At 45.0% G+C, this 13,266-nt stretch overlaps 1 protein-coding gene across 1 annotated transcript in view; it reads left to right on the forward strand.

Moving 5' to 3' along the window:
- The first annotated feature begins 3,770 nt into the window (after window positions 1–3,770).
- Window positions 3,771–13,266, forward strand: part of LOC135057105 (uncharacterized) — a 195,607-nt gene continuing 186,111 nt past the window's right edge. The window contains exons 1-2 of the mRNA XM_063963006.1: window positions 3,771–3,859; window positions 4,472–4,591. The gene's annotated coding sequence lies outside the window, so the exon portion shown is untranslated. The remainder of the gene's footprint in view (window positions 3,860–4,471; window positions 4,592–13,266) is intronic.

Consider the following 13,266-nt stretch of genomic DNA (forward strand, 5'->3'; position numbering starts at 1 on the left):
CTACCCAGGCCGAAGCCATAGCAGGTCTTACCACTGCACCCACAAAAGAAAAAATCTTTTTCAATAGGCTCTCTACCCTCCTGTCTGTGACATCATTCAAAGAGGTAGATGACAGTGGCAAAGCAGATTTGTGCACGAGTCGCAGAACATGTGCATCTACTTTTGGAGGAACTTCTCTCTTCGAACAATCTCCAGCAGGAAATGGATAATAAGAATCCCATCTCCTAGGAATCTTATACTTTTTACCGGGCGCTGCCCAAGACTCATCCATCATTTCCGTCAACTCCTCTGACGCTGGAAATTCAGCTTTCACTGACTTTGTTCGTTTGAATACAGGTGCTTTTGCTTTTAACACTGTCTTGGCTGGTTCTTCCAGAGAAAGCACAGCCTTTACTGCATTAATGAGTTCAGCTACATCATCTGAACTAAAGCTCTGCGACTGATCATCATACGGAGTTGAATCTATTGTTTCCGCATCATCATCCGATGTATCCTCTTGTGTAGTCTGCCATACAGACGTATCTGTCTTAGTCTTACCTACCCCTTGGTTGCTTGTAGAGGCTACTGGAACCAAACCATAGGAAGGGAGCTGCATGTATGGGTTCATAGTGTAACCTAACCCTTGAGGTGGTGCTACCGGAGCTAACCTGTCCGCTATTGAAGACAGAGTCTTTGCGAACATATTCCATGGTGGCTCTACTGGAGGTTGAACTAACTCCTGTTTTTTACTTCGCTGAAAAGCAAAACAGTTTGCACACAAACCCTCATAAGTGACCAATTGAATCATATCAATTACCCCTGACTTACAAGATAAGCATGTTAGGGCTGTAGGAGTGCTTGACAAATTCTCCTCATCACTTTTGCCGCTCACAGACATTTTTTCTGATATTGACTACACAATTTTGTGACTGAACCACACCCTATAATCAGTATATAGAGGTGAAATCAATCTGACCACAGTGCACCTGATTTGAGGGTCAGAACAGGACTGACATTACACAGAAAAGTCAGCGCACATACTAGCAGTCAGTCACATGTTAAAGCATTAGACATTGTCATATGAGAATACAACCTCCATAATAACTTATACATAAGTAGGAAAATTGTACTTCTGTTTAACTGGTTCTTTTTCAACATAACATGCAGAAAACACAGTAATATACAGGTCTCATATGCAATAGGTACTAAAAATTAACAGTGCACACTAAGAAGTAGAAGGAATTTTTAGTACTGTATACCCTGCCTCCAGGGAGCGGGATAAAGGGAGACTCACCACACTTCCATATCCAAGCAAAGACGCTCGTAAGACGCTGAGTGGATTCAGACGCTACTGGTGTACACTGCCGCTCTTGGTAACTGATAACGGACACGGACGCTCACCAACGGACACGGACGCTGAGCGACTCCACGTGCATGCAGACACTAAAGGCCTGCGACTCGGTCTGGGCGGGTTTATATCCAGTGTACACAACCGCAGCGTCTAAGCTGCGACCGAGTACCCTCGTGGTAGCGTCTGAGCCGCAAGTGAGGTCATTCAGTTCATGAAACGAGAGACACGCGGGAACTGGCCATGAACTCGGAGGAGGGACGGCCAAGAGAGCGTCTGAAACCCCCTGTTGACTTAAACTCCCAGGATCGCGGCCTCACCTAGTCCTGGCGCCTATGATCCCCAGAGCTTAGCGCTGTCACACTCGAGATGTTCGGCGCATCAACACACTGTTTGCAGTCTCCACCAAATCAGTGTAGCTGTGTCCTGACCCCTCTAGTAAGAGGAAGCCCATAGACTCACCGTCTCCCCATGATCCGGCCACAGCCTGGTAACGTCTGCTGGACATGCTAGAACATCCGACACAGACGCCCGTCGAGACAGCACTGTACTGCGAAGGTAAGCGTTGTTGCGACCCGGTGGGGAGTTGTTGGAGCGACTCTTTCTAATATGCGTTTAAGACGCTGTTAAGAGAAGTCGCTCAAAAACCAAAACAGTAAGTCTATAAAAATTTAAAGTAATGAAACTTGAGGCTGCTTTCACAGCAGCCCTGTGACCATGCGGCTCCTGCCGCACCAAGCAAAAAACTGATCTGACTGAGTCAGTGGGCGGGACTATATAGTGGAGGCCCCAATGCATCCTGGGAGGCCAGAAAGCTCGTGACCGTGTTGGTGCCATTTTCGCTGTCGCTCGACAATATCCCAATGTTATCCTGTGGATAATCCTGTGGACCCAGCCAGAGAAATACAGTACAGCACGATTTGTAAGTACAAACAGCATGAACTAGCAACAGTCACAATGTATTTAAATTTGGCACTGAATCAACTACATGAGCCTCAGAGGCTGGTAGGATAAGTGCTGTATAACCTGGCCCGTAGGTGAGTTATACTAAGAGACTACATCCGGCTCCTGAGACTTGCTGTGGCAGGCTTGTGTAACAATGGCTGCTGAGCGTCTCACTGGGGAAGGAGGGTAGAAGTAACAGCTCAAAGGGCAGGAAAATACTCAGATGAATCACACCCTGGGCTGGGGGAGGAGATAATGGGGAGAGCCAACTCCCCTATGCTGACATCACCACCAGGGCTGACTCGGCCTTTACAAGGGTCTTCCGATACCAGATACATATTATAGCCCTGGTGGTTTAGCGGAGGAACACGAGTGACGTGGTCCCTCACCGGAGGCTAATGGCCGCTCTTCCCCGTAAGCCTTACCTGATCCCCTTTATGTCCGGCTGCGGCCTGGGTTCTGAAGAATCGGTTTGAAAGATCCAGCTGGGGCCCGCTGAGATCACGGTTGATTCTATATCGGAGTGGGAGAAGGGACCTTCTGACGTACCTAGGGGAGGAGACCCGTCACCAGGGGGATGAGCTACGGCCGAACAAGGTACCCGAAAAGTACGCTCGCCACGCTTCGGGCACGGTGGCTAGCTTCGTTCGCCACCTAATTACTATAGGTAATAGTTGGTGGCGTGGATACTAGAACAACTGTCCCGCTGACGTAGCTCCTCCCCCTTGTGTCGTGGCTCCTCCCCCTGACGGAAAAGGTCCCTTAGGCCACTTGGATCTAGCCTCAACCCTGAGATCACTGGCCCAGTCGTCAGTGTTGCAGCGCCGGAAGGGGTTGTGTGACGTCACATGCAGCCGCTGCGACCCGTGACGCAGCCAGTAGCTCCCTGCCCCTCAGGGTGAGGTAACACGGGGCCTCATGGTGTGAGGTGACACTGGGCCCCTCATCGTGATAGAACACAGGTCCCTCATTGTGAGGTAATGCGGAACACTCGGTGTGAGGTGACAGGGGGCCCTTTGGTGTGAGGTTTCTCGGACCCCTTGGCGTGAGGTAACACAGGGCATCTGAGTGTGAGGGGACGTGGGGCCCCTCGGTGTGAGGTGACACTGGGCCCTCAGCATGATAAAACACAGGTCCCTCGGTGTGAGGTGCGGGGAGCAGCAGCGGCGGCAGCCCCGGAGCTGTGAGAGGGGTGTCCGGCCGCAGGGTGGAGACTGCAGCCCCCTTCCAGGCCCCACACCCGCTGCCTGCACCGTGTTATCTCCCTCCCCGTATCTCTCAGTATGTACTTACCGCCAGTCCTCCGCCCGGAGCGCAATACACCCGACTTCCGCTCTGTGCGTTCCACCCGACTTCCGCCCTGTGCGTTTCACCCAACTTCCGCCCTGTGCGTTCCACCCGACTTCCGCCCTGTGTGTTCAACCCGACTTCCGCTCTGTGCGATCCACCCGACTTCCGCCCTGTGCGTCTCACCCGACTTCCGCTGTGTGCGGTCCACCTGATTTCCGGTAGATTGTGCTGAGCGGGAAGAAACAGGAAGGAGACAATGTTAACTGGCAGCAGCAGGAGAGGGTGACTATTATACAGGTGGAGCAGCCTGTGGTGTCCTGTTATTATTGTTTTTATACAGGCGGAGTGTCCTGTTGTTATTATTATACAGGGGGAGCATCCTGTGGTGTTTTGTTATTATTATACAGGGGGAGCATCCTGTGGTGTTTTGTTATTATTATACAGGGGGAGCGGCCTGTGGTGTCCTGTTGTTATTAATATTATACAGGTGGTGTGTACTGTAGCTATATACACAGATGATGACATTGTTGTGTATCTCTCCTTCTCTGAACATCTCACTCTATCTCGATATATATATATATATATATATATATATATATATATATATATATATATATATATATATATATATATAAAGGCACTTACTTGATCCAATAAAGGAAAAAGCAGAACGGGCTGTGGCCTGTGCCTGTATGTATGCTCACTGTGTCAACATGGAAGAAACCTTCGTTTTTTTTTCATCAAAATCGTGAGTGCTGGCTTGTTCTGCTTTTTCCTTTATTGGATCAAGTGAGTGCCTTTAAATTATTTTGCTGCCTTGCACCTCTCTTAAGCTTTTTGTGTTTGGCTTTGAGTGCTGTCTCTGCCTTTTTTCACATACACTCACACACTCTCTGTTCAATTTGCCAGCTGTCGGAATCCCATCGGGCAGGATACCAACGCCGAACTCTCGACTGCCGGAATACAGGTCTATTCCCACTCGTGATTGTCCACCACTGAGCCCTCAAGGGGACTCTTAGCGCTCGCCCCGTGAGTGTCACGTACAGATACTGACTTCCTTTTTAATAATATTTAAATATTTATCTTTATTTTGCTCTTATTTTTAATGTCATTGTAGAATTAAAAGTTACGTTTTATTGCATATGTATGTACTTTTGTAGAGATGCAAAGTTGGATGTTTCACTACTTTATTAATTGCCTGATTATAGAAAATCATTAACAAAGAGTGCTCCTGGAAGAGATTATTTTTGACTTTTTTTTTTTTTTTCTTGGAATTGTGTAGTGTGTTTCTACAACAAATTCCGGGAGCACCACCAATAGAATACTGTACGAAACTGAACAACTACAGTTTAGCATATTGGTTATATATTCTAATTTACAATACTTTTCTACTTCACCAAACCAGTGCAGATTCACTTTTCTATATTGGGATTTTATGGTATCCCTAGATATCCAGGATGCTTACCTGCATGTACCTATAGCACCTTCCCATCAGCGCTATCTCGGGTTTGCTATCCTCCAGCAACAGTTCAAGTTTCAGGCTCTACCCTTTGGACTGGCTACAGCTCCAAGAGTGTTTACCAAAATTATGGTGGTGATGGCGGCTTATCTCCGTCGTCAGGTAATAAGGATTTTCCCATATCTAGATGACCTGTTAATCCTGGCTCAGTCCCAGGAAATTCTGCTGGACCATCTTCAAGTGACAATAGAAAAAGGGTGATGTGGGCGCTCGGAGGGGATTGTAATACAACGGCTGCTGGTTTTGTAAATATTAAATTTTGTTTATTGGTATAAAAATTCTAACAAATAGACATTAAATGGCTAAAGTGCCATTAGCAATTCGTATCCACAGTTAAATGAAAAAAATAATAAATACAAGACAGATTAAAACAATGGTTAAAAATAATGACTGTGTCCTGGGCCTCAGAACTTGTAAGTGTTTAGGTACCAACCCTGGTTACTGTTAGTTCTCTTGCATGCATAGACCAGCTGTTAATATTAGTAAGGGTTAGTGCATGTTTAGCTCAATTGCACTTTGCAGGAGAAAAGGCTAATTAGTATTGAATAAAGCCTGTTGATACTTCACCAAGAAGAGCTGATGGATGTAGTATTCAGTGGTGTGGCTGGGTGTAGAAAGTGCCAGTCCTGCGGCTGTCTCCTGTCCGTGAGACTTGTTTAGTCCACTCACTGTTTAGATGGCTGGCCGCACAGCGGCGGTTCTCTTCAACAGTGCCTGCTGTAAATGACGTGGTGTGCTGTCTGCTAGCACTAAGCCTGAGCAGGAGCGGAGACAGGGAGTCGCACGTGCAAGTCCTGGGTAGCAGGGGACGCTGTATTGCCGTGATCCGCGGCTTCTGGGTTCTGGGCTTCCGGTTGCGGTCCACCTGCGTTCCACAGTCGTAACAGGTCACCTGACGCGTTTCTCTGCCTCCAAGGTGGGCGGTTTCATCAGAGGTATGCCTGGGAGTGGTTACAGTCTCTATTTATATCAGCTTATGACTCGTTATTGGTTACCAGAGAGAACGGATTATATTTAACCCTTTCCATGTACTATTATTCTGAAAAAAACAGCAGTATAGCGGCATACATTGATCCTATTACCACTATGTGTATTTCTTTAAATCATCCGTTGAGAGGCAGTTTAAAATACATACATGTATATTTAGTAGATGCCTATTGGACCACACTGAGATGTTAATTAATAAGACATAATTCAATACCTATTCTGGATACATAATTCAGTTGAATGTAATACAATCCATTATAGGGATAGGGATAGAAATGGAGGCAGATATATATATTAATGACAGAGGACTTAGAAATAAATGTGTATAGAGCAGGTTTAGATAGACTTAGATTCCCTATAGTTCTAATTTAGTTAAACTCTAAACAACTTATTACCATATGGTTATAACATCAATAATTTTCGATCAATTAAATGAGATAGAAGAAAGCAAATCTTTGGCTATGGAACTCAGTCATAAAAGTTGGTTTGCCTATATATGAGGAACAACCCTTTGGTGCCATATAGTTATGGGTCAGCAATTTTTAGTTGGTTAGACAGACAGAGTTAGATAAAGGGAGACATTTCACTGGAGGACTCTATACAAAGAATAACCTACCAATATTTGGGGGTCAACACTTTAGGATGATTGGTCCTAAGTTAGTAAGTATAATAATTTACTTTTTTCGTACTAATGGGGGTGATTTGCTCAGACAGTTCCTGAGAAAAAGAATAGATGGATATAGGACGTGATAAGCAATTAAATATCTATAATACTAACAGTCACCTCCTTTCCCTCGGTGGTGTCTTCACACTTAGGGGGAGGAGAGAGGGGGAGGAATATATTATGTATATGTATGGGAAGAGAGAGAGGATATGGGAGAGCATGTGGGACAAGCCAGAAATAGCCATCATAGCTATGAATGGAGGCAGTGTACTGTTAAGTGATACACTAAATATTGTTCAATTCAATATTTTCGTTAAGGCCTAATGGTTCTAGGGTCCTCAGACGAAAGATCTGCTGCTGTGCAGAAGAGAGGCCTTCTGGATCTTTCGTCTGAGGACCCTAGAACCATTAGGCCTTAACGAAAATATTGAATTGAACAATATTTAGTGTATCACTTAACAGTACACTGCCTCCATCCATAGCTATGCTGGCTATTTCTGGCTTGTTCCACGTGCTCTCCCATATCCTCTCTCTCTTCCCATACATATACATAATATATTCCTCCCCCTCTCTCCTCCCCCTAAGTGTGAAGACACCACCGAGGGAAAGGAGGTGACTGTTAGTATTATAGGTATTTAATTGCTTATCACGTCCTATATCCATCTATTCTTTTTCTCAGGAACTGTCTGAGCAAATCACCCCCATTAGTACGAAAAAAGTAAATTATTATACTTACTAACTTAGGACCAATCATCCTAAAGTGTTGACCCCCAAATATTGGTAGGTTATTCTTTGTATAGAGTCCTCCAGTGAAATGTCTCCCTTTATCTAACTCTGTCTGTCTAACCAACTAAAAATTGCTGACCCATAACTATATGGCACCAAAGGGTTGTTCCTCATATATAGGCAAACCAACTTTTATGACTGAGTTCCATAGCCAAAGATTTGCTTTCTTCTATCTCATTTAATTGATCGAAAATTATTGATGTTATAACCATATGGTAATAAGTTGTTTAGAGTTTAACTAAATTAGAACTATAGGGAATCTAAGTCTATCTAAACCTGCTCTATACACATTTATTTCTAAGTCCTCTGTCATTAATATATATATCTGCCTCCATTTCTATCCCTATCCCTATAATGGATTGTATTACATTCAATTGAATTATGTATCCAGAATAGGTATTGAATTATGTCTTATTAATTAACATCTCAGTGTGGTCCAATAGGCATCTACTAAATATACATGTATGTATTTTAAACTGCCTCTCAACGGATGATTTAAAGAAATACACATAGTGGTAATAGGATCAATGTATGCCGCTATACTGCTGTTTTTTTCAGAATAATAGTACATGGAAAGGGTTAAATATAATCCGTTCTCTCTAGTAACCAATAACGAGTCATAAGATGATATAAATAGAGACTGTAACCACTCCCAGGCATACCTCTGATGAAACCGCCCACCTTGGAGGCGGAGAAACGCGTCAGGTGACCTGTTACGACTGTGGAACGCAGGTGGACCGCAACCGGAAGCCCCGAACCCAGAAGCCGCGGATCACGGCAATACAGCGTCCCCTGCTACCCAGGACTTGCACGTGCGACTCCCTGTCTCCGCTCCTGCTCAGGCTTAGTGCTAGCAGACAGCACACCACGTCATTTACAGCAGGCACTGTTGAAGAGAACCGCCGCTGTGTGGCCAGCCATCCAAACAGTGAGTGGACTAAACAAGTCTCACGGACAGGAGACAGCCGCAGGACTGGCACTTTCTACACCCAGCCACACCACTGAATACTACATCCATCAGCTCTTCTTGGTGAAGTATCAACAGGCTTTATTCAGTACTAATTAGCCTTTTCTCCTGCAAAGTGCAATTGAGCTAAACATGCACTAACCCTTACTAATATTAACAGCTGGTCTATGCATGCAAGAGACCTAACAGTAACCAGGGTTGGTACCTAAACACTTACAAGTTCTGAGGCCCAGGACACAGTCATTATTTTTAACCATTGTTTTAATCTGTCTTGTATTTATTTATTTTTTCATTTAACTGTGGATACGAATTGCTAAGGGCACTTTAGCCATTTAATGTCTATTTGTTAGAATTTTTATACCAATAAACAAAATTTAATATTTACAAAACCAGCAGCCGTTGTATTACAATCCCCTCCGAGCGCCCACATCACCCTTTTTCTGTTTCTGTTTAGTACGGTGGATACCCAGGTCCACCATTGTGGGCAGCCAGAAGGGAGATCTGTTTTCTAAAAAATATATAGAATTGAAGTAATAGCAATAACTCACCTTTTAAAGAAAAAACTTTCTCAATCAGCGCCCACTTTTGTCTTCGGACTCCCCCCTTTTCAAGTGACAATAGCCTGCTTACAAAGCCACTGCTGGCTCATAAATTGGGCAAAGTCATCCCTGGTTCCATCACAAGGTAGGACGCATCTATGGGCTGTATTGGATTCAGGTCTCCATAGAATCTTCCTACCTCTTAACAAAATATCCACGTTACAAATGAGGATTATGGGGCTGCTACACAGTCGGAGGGTATCCATCCATGCAGCAATGCGAGTGATGGGATCAATGGTGTTGACATTTGACATGGTGGAATATGCTCAATTCCATTCAAAGCCCCTTCAGCATCTTATTCTTTCCAAATGGAATGGACTGCATCAGACGATAAAAACCCAGACTATGCTTCTTCCTCAGGAAGTGCGGCGGTCGTTAGCCTGGTGGCTTCAGACATCCCATCTGCACAAAGGGCGACCCTTTTGGATCTCGGATTGGGAGGTTCTGACAACGGACGCCAGTCTTCAGGGTTGGGGAGCCGTAACAGAACGGTGCTTCTTCCAGGGACACTGGACCAAGGAAGAAATTTGCCTGTCAACCAATATACTGGAACTTCGCACTCACCCAGGCAAAATAAATACTTCACGGCACGCCGATTCAGTTTTGCTCGGACAATGCGATGGCAGTAGCGTACCTCAATCACCAAGGAGGAAACACGCAGCTGAAGGGCAATGAAGGTGGTAAGCCGCATGTTAAGGTGGGCAGAACTTCATAATCCAGATGTGTCCTCAGTGTTCATTCCGGGAGTCCTAAATTGGAAAGTGGACTTTCTTAGCTGGCGCGCCGTTCATGCAAGTTAATGGGCCTTACACCCAGAAGTTTTTCAGATTCTGGTAAACAAGTGGGGACTGCCGGAAGTAGACCTCATGGCTTCTCGCCAGAACAACAAAGTACCCGTATACGGGTCAATGACAAAGGATCCTGAAGCGATTTTCGTGGATTCCCTGTCAGTGAAGTGGGAGTTTCATCTGGCATATGTGTTTCCACCGATCTGCCTGTTGCCCAGGGTGATTCGAAAATTCAAACAAGAAAAGGGCGTTGTGATACTAATAGCTCCGGCGCGGCCCAGACGACATTGGTTCACAGATCTGCAGATGCTGTCCGTGGATACTCCGTTTCTACTGCCTCAACGTCCAGATCTATTGTTCCATGGACACTGTTTCAACAAATATGTGGATCGACTGTATTTGACAGGATTGGCTCTTGAGACATCCATCTTGAAAGCAAAAGGGTTTTCACAACAGGTAATTCAAATGATGCTTAGAGCAAGGAAACCATCCTCGGCTCAGATTTATTACCGGATATGGCATGCTTATATTCAATGGTGCACTGCCAGAAATTTTGACCCTAGGTCTTTCAGAGTTTCAATAGCTCTAGCATTCCTTCAAGCAGGAATGGATAAACGTTTACGTGTGTCTTCTTTGAAGGTACAAGTGTTGGCTCGAACTGTGTGGTTTCAAAGGAAAATTGCTAACCTGCAGGATGTTCCCATTTTTTGGTCAAGGAATGCTTCACATTCAACTGCCTTTTGTTCCCCCTACAGCCCCTTGGGATCTAAAAATAGTCCCTAGGGCGCTTCAAGTTGCCCCATTTGATCCACTGCATAAAGTGGATTTGAAATGGTTGACGGCTATAGTTCTCTTTTTACTGGCAATTGCTTCAGGTAGAAGAGTCTCAGATTTAGGGGCATTATTATGTCGCCCTCCTTTTCTGATATTTCATCCAGATAGAGCGGTTCTCAAAACTAAATCTGGATAACTTCCTAAGGTGGTCTCTAAGTTTCACCTTAACAAAGAGATTGTTCTGGCTTTTCAGGGACCGGACCTATCTCCGGGAGATGCATCATTGGACGTAGTCCATGCTTTAAGGATCTACGTGGATCGTACCAGTGACATCAGAAGGACAGACACTCTCTTCATTCTCTAGGGATTTCATAAGAGAGGATGGCCTGCTAATAAGCAGACACTGGCGAGATGGCTTCGGATGACCATTTTGGAGGCGTATTCTCAAGCTGATCTCCATATCCCGGCTAATGTCTCTGCTCACTTTACTCGTAAGGTAGGTCCTTCATGGGCAACACAACGTGGGGCTTCAGCTGAGCAGATATGTAAGGCAGCCACTTGGTCTTCCATTTACACATTCATTAGACACTATGCCTTGGATACCTTTTGCCTCTCATGACATACTTTCGGGCAAAGTATTCTCCTTTCCAATCCGGAGCGTCCCCTCCACTAAATTCTGCTTTGGGACGTCCCAAGGTATATCCTGTGGATACCACTGTGGAGCCTGCAGGAGAAGTAAGTTATGGTAGACTCTTTTTCTACTTAGCCTACAGTATCCACAGGGATCCCACCCTGTCGCACCTGATTTGAGGAACCTTTCACTTACTAACCACTTCTTTCTTGTATGGAAGTGTGTGTATGTTCTTCTCGCCTAATTAGGGCTCTCCATTAGGCTCCTGCCTTGAGCTTTAGGAAAACAATTGAATTGCCTGAGCCAGGAGGCGGGGATATAGGAGACGGGCCCGTTGCATCCTAGGAGTCTGAAAAGCTTTGATCGTTGGTGCCGTTCCACTTTTGCTACCTAATATCCCAAGGTATATCCTGTGGATACTGTGGACTTAGGAGAAATAGAGTTATCGACGGTAAGTCTACCATAACTACGTATTTTGTCTCCCATTGAAATGAAAGAAGCAGGAGAGCTTTTCCATACTTTTGTATATTAGGAATGGTTACAGATAGATCAACTCGTAGAATTTGACGGCTCTGCTCCAAACTATATGTATTGAGATTTCTTAGTCTTTCTGGGTATGTTTTGTGATAAGTTATCGACGGTAAGTCTACCATAACTTTGTATATCTCTGCAACTCTCTCTATATATCTGTATATAAGTATCTACCTACACCTATACATGCCTCTACCCCTGCAGCCACAGTCCCTGTATGGGGAGACATGCAGCTGCTGGGGGCATCGGGCAGGCTGCAGGGGGGGTGCAGTCACTTATATCTATAGTAATAATACAGGGACATGACTGGGGAGATGGGGGGATCTGGGAGTGTCACGGTGATATCATTTATAGCTATAGTTTTAATACAGGGACATGACTGGGGAGGTTAGGTGATCTGGGAATGTCACTTATACCTATAGTAATAATACAGGGACATGACTGGGGAGGTGAGGGGATCTGGGAGTGTCACAGTGACATCGCTTACATCTATAGTTACAATACACAGACATGAGGGGGGAGGTGAAGGGATCTAGGAGTGTTACAGTGACATCACTTATATCTATAGTTTTAATACAGGGACATGACTGGGGAGGTGATGGGATCTGGGAATGTCACAGTGATGTCACTTATACCTATAGTAATAATACAGGGACATGATTGGGAAGGTGAGGGGATCTGGGAGTGTCACAGTGACATCACTTCTATCTATAGCAATAATACAGGGACATGACTGGGGAGATGAGGGGATCTGGGAGTGTCACAGTGACGTCACATATCATGACTGGGGAGGTGAGGGGATCTGGGAGTGTCACGGTGGCATCGCTTACATCTATAGTTACAATACACGGACATGAGTGGGGAGGTGAAGGGATCTGGGAATGTCACAGTGGCATCACTTTTATATTTGTAGTAATAATACAGGGACATGACTGGGGAGGTGAGGGGACAGAGAGCCTGTTTTACTGTGAATCAAAGCAGGGTGTAACCTGTCCTGTATAAATCACTGATTCTCTGTGGATGGACATAGACAGCAGTATTGTTACTGGAAGGATAATACATCTCACCTTGGAGATTGTCTACCTGCTGACTGGGGAGATGAGGGGATCTGAGAGTGTCACAGCAACCTCACTAATAGCTATAGTAATAATACAGGTACATGGCTGGGGAGGTGAGGGATTCTGGGAATGTCACAGTGATGTCACTTATACCTATAGTAATAATACAGGGACAGGACTTGAGGAGGTGAGGGGATCTGGGAGTTTCACAGTGGCATCACCTATATCTGTAGTAATAATACAGGGACATGACTGGGGAGGTGAGGGGATCTGGGAGTGTCACAGTCACATCACTTATACCTATAGTAATAATACAGGGACATGACTTGAGGAGGTGAGGGGATCTGGGAGTTTCACAGTGGCATCACCTATATCTGTAGTAATAATACAGGGACATGAC

Source organism: Pseudophryne corroboree, chromosome 3 (genome assembly GCF_028390025.1).
Source record: "Pseudophryne corroboree isolate aPseCor3 chromosome 3, aPseCor3.hap2, whole genome shotgun sequence".
Classification (NCBI taxonomy): domain Eukaryota; kingdom Metazoa; phylum Chordata; class Amphibia; order Anura; family Myobatrachidae; genus Pseudophryne; species Pseudophryne corroboree.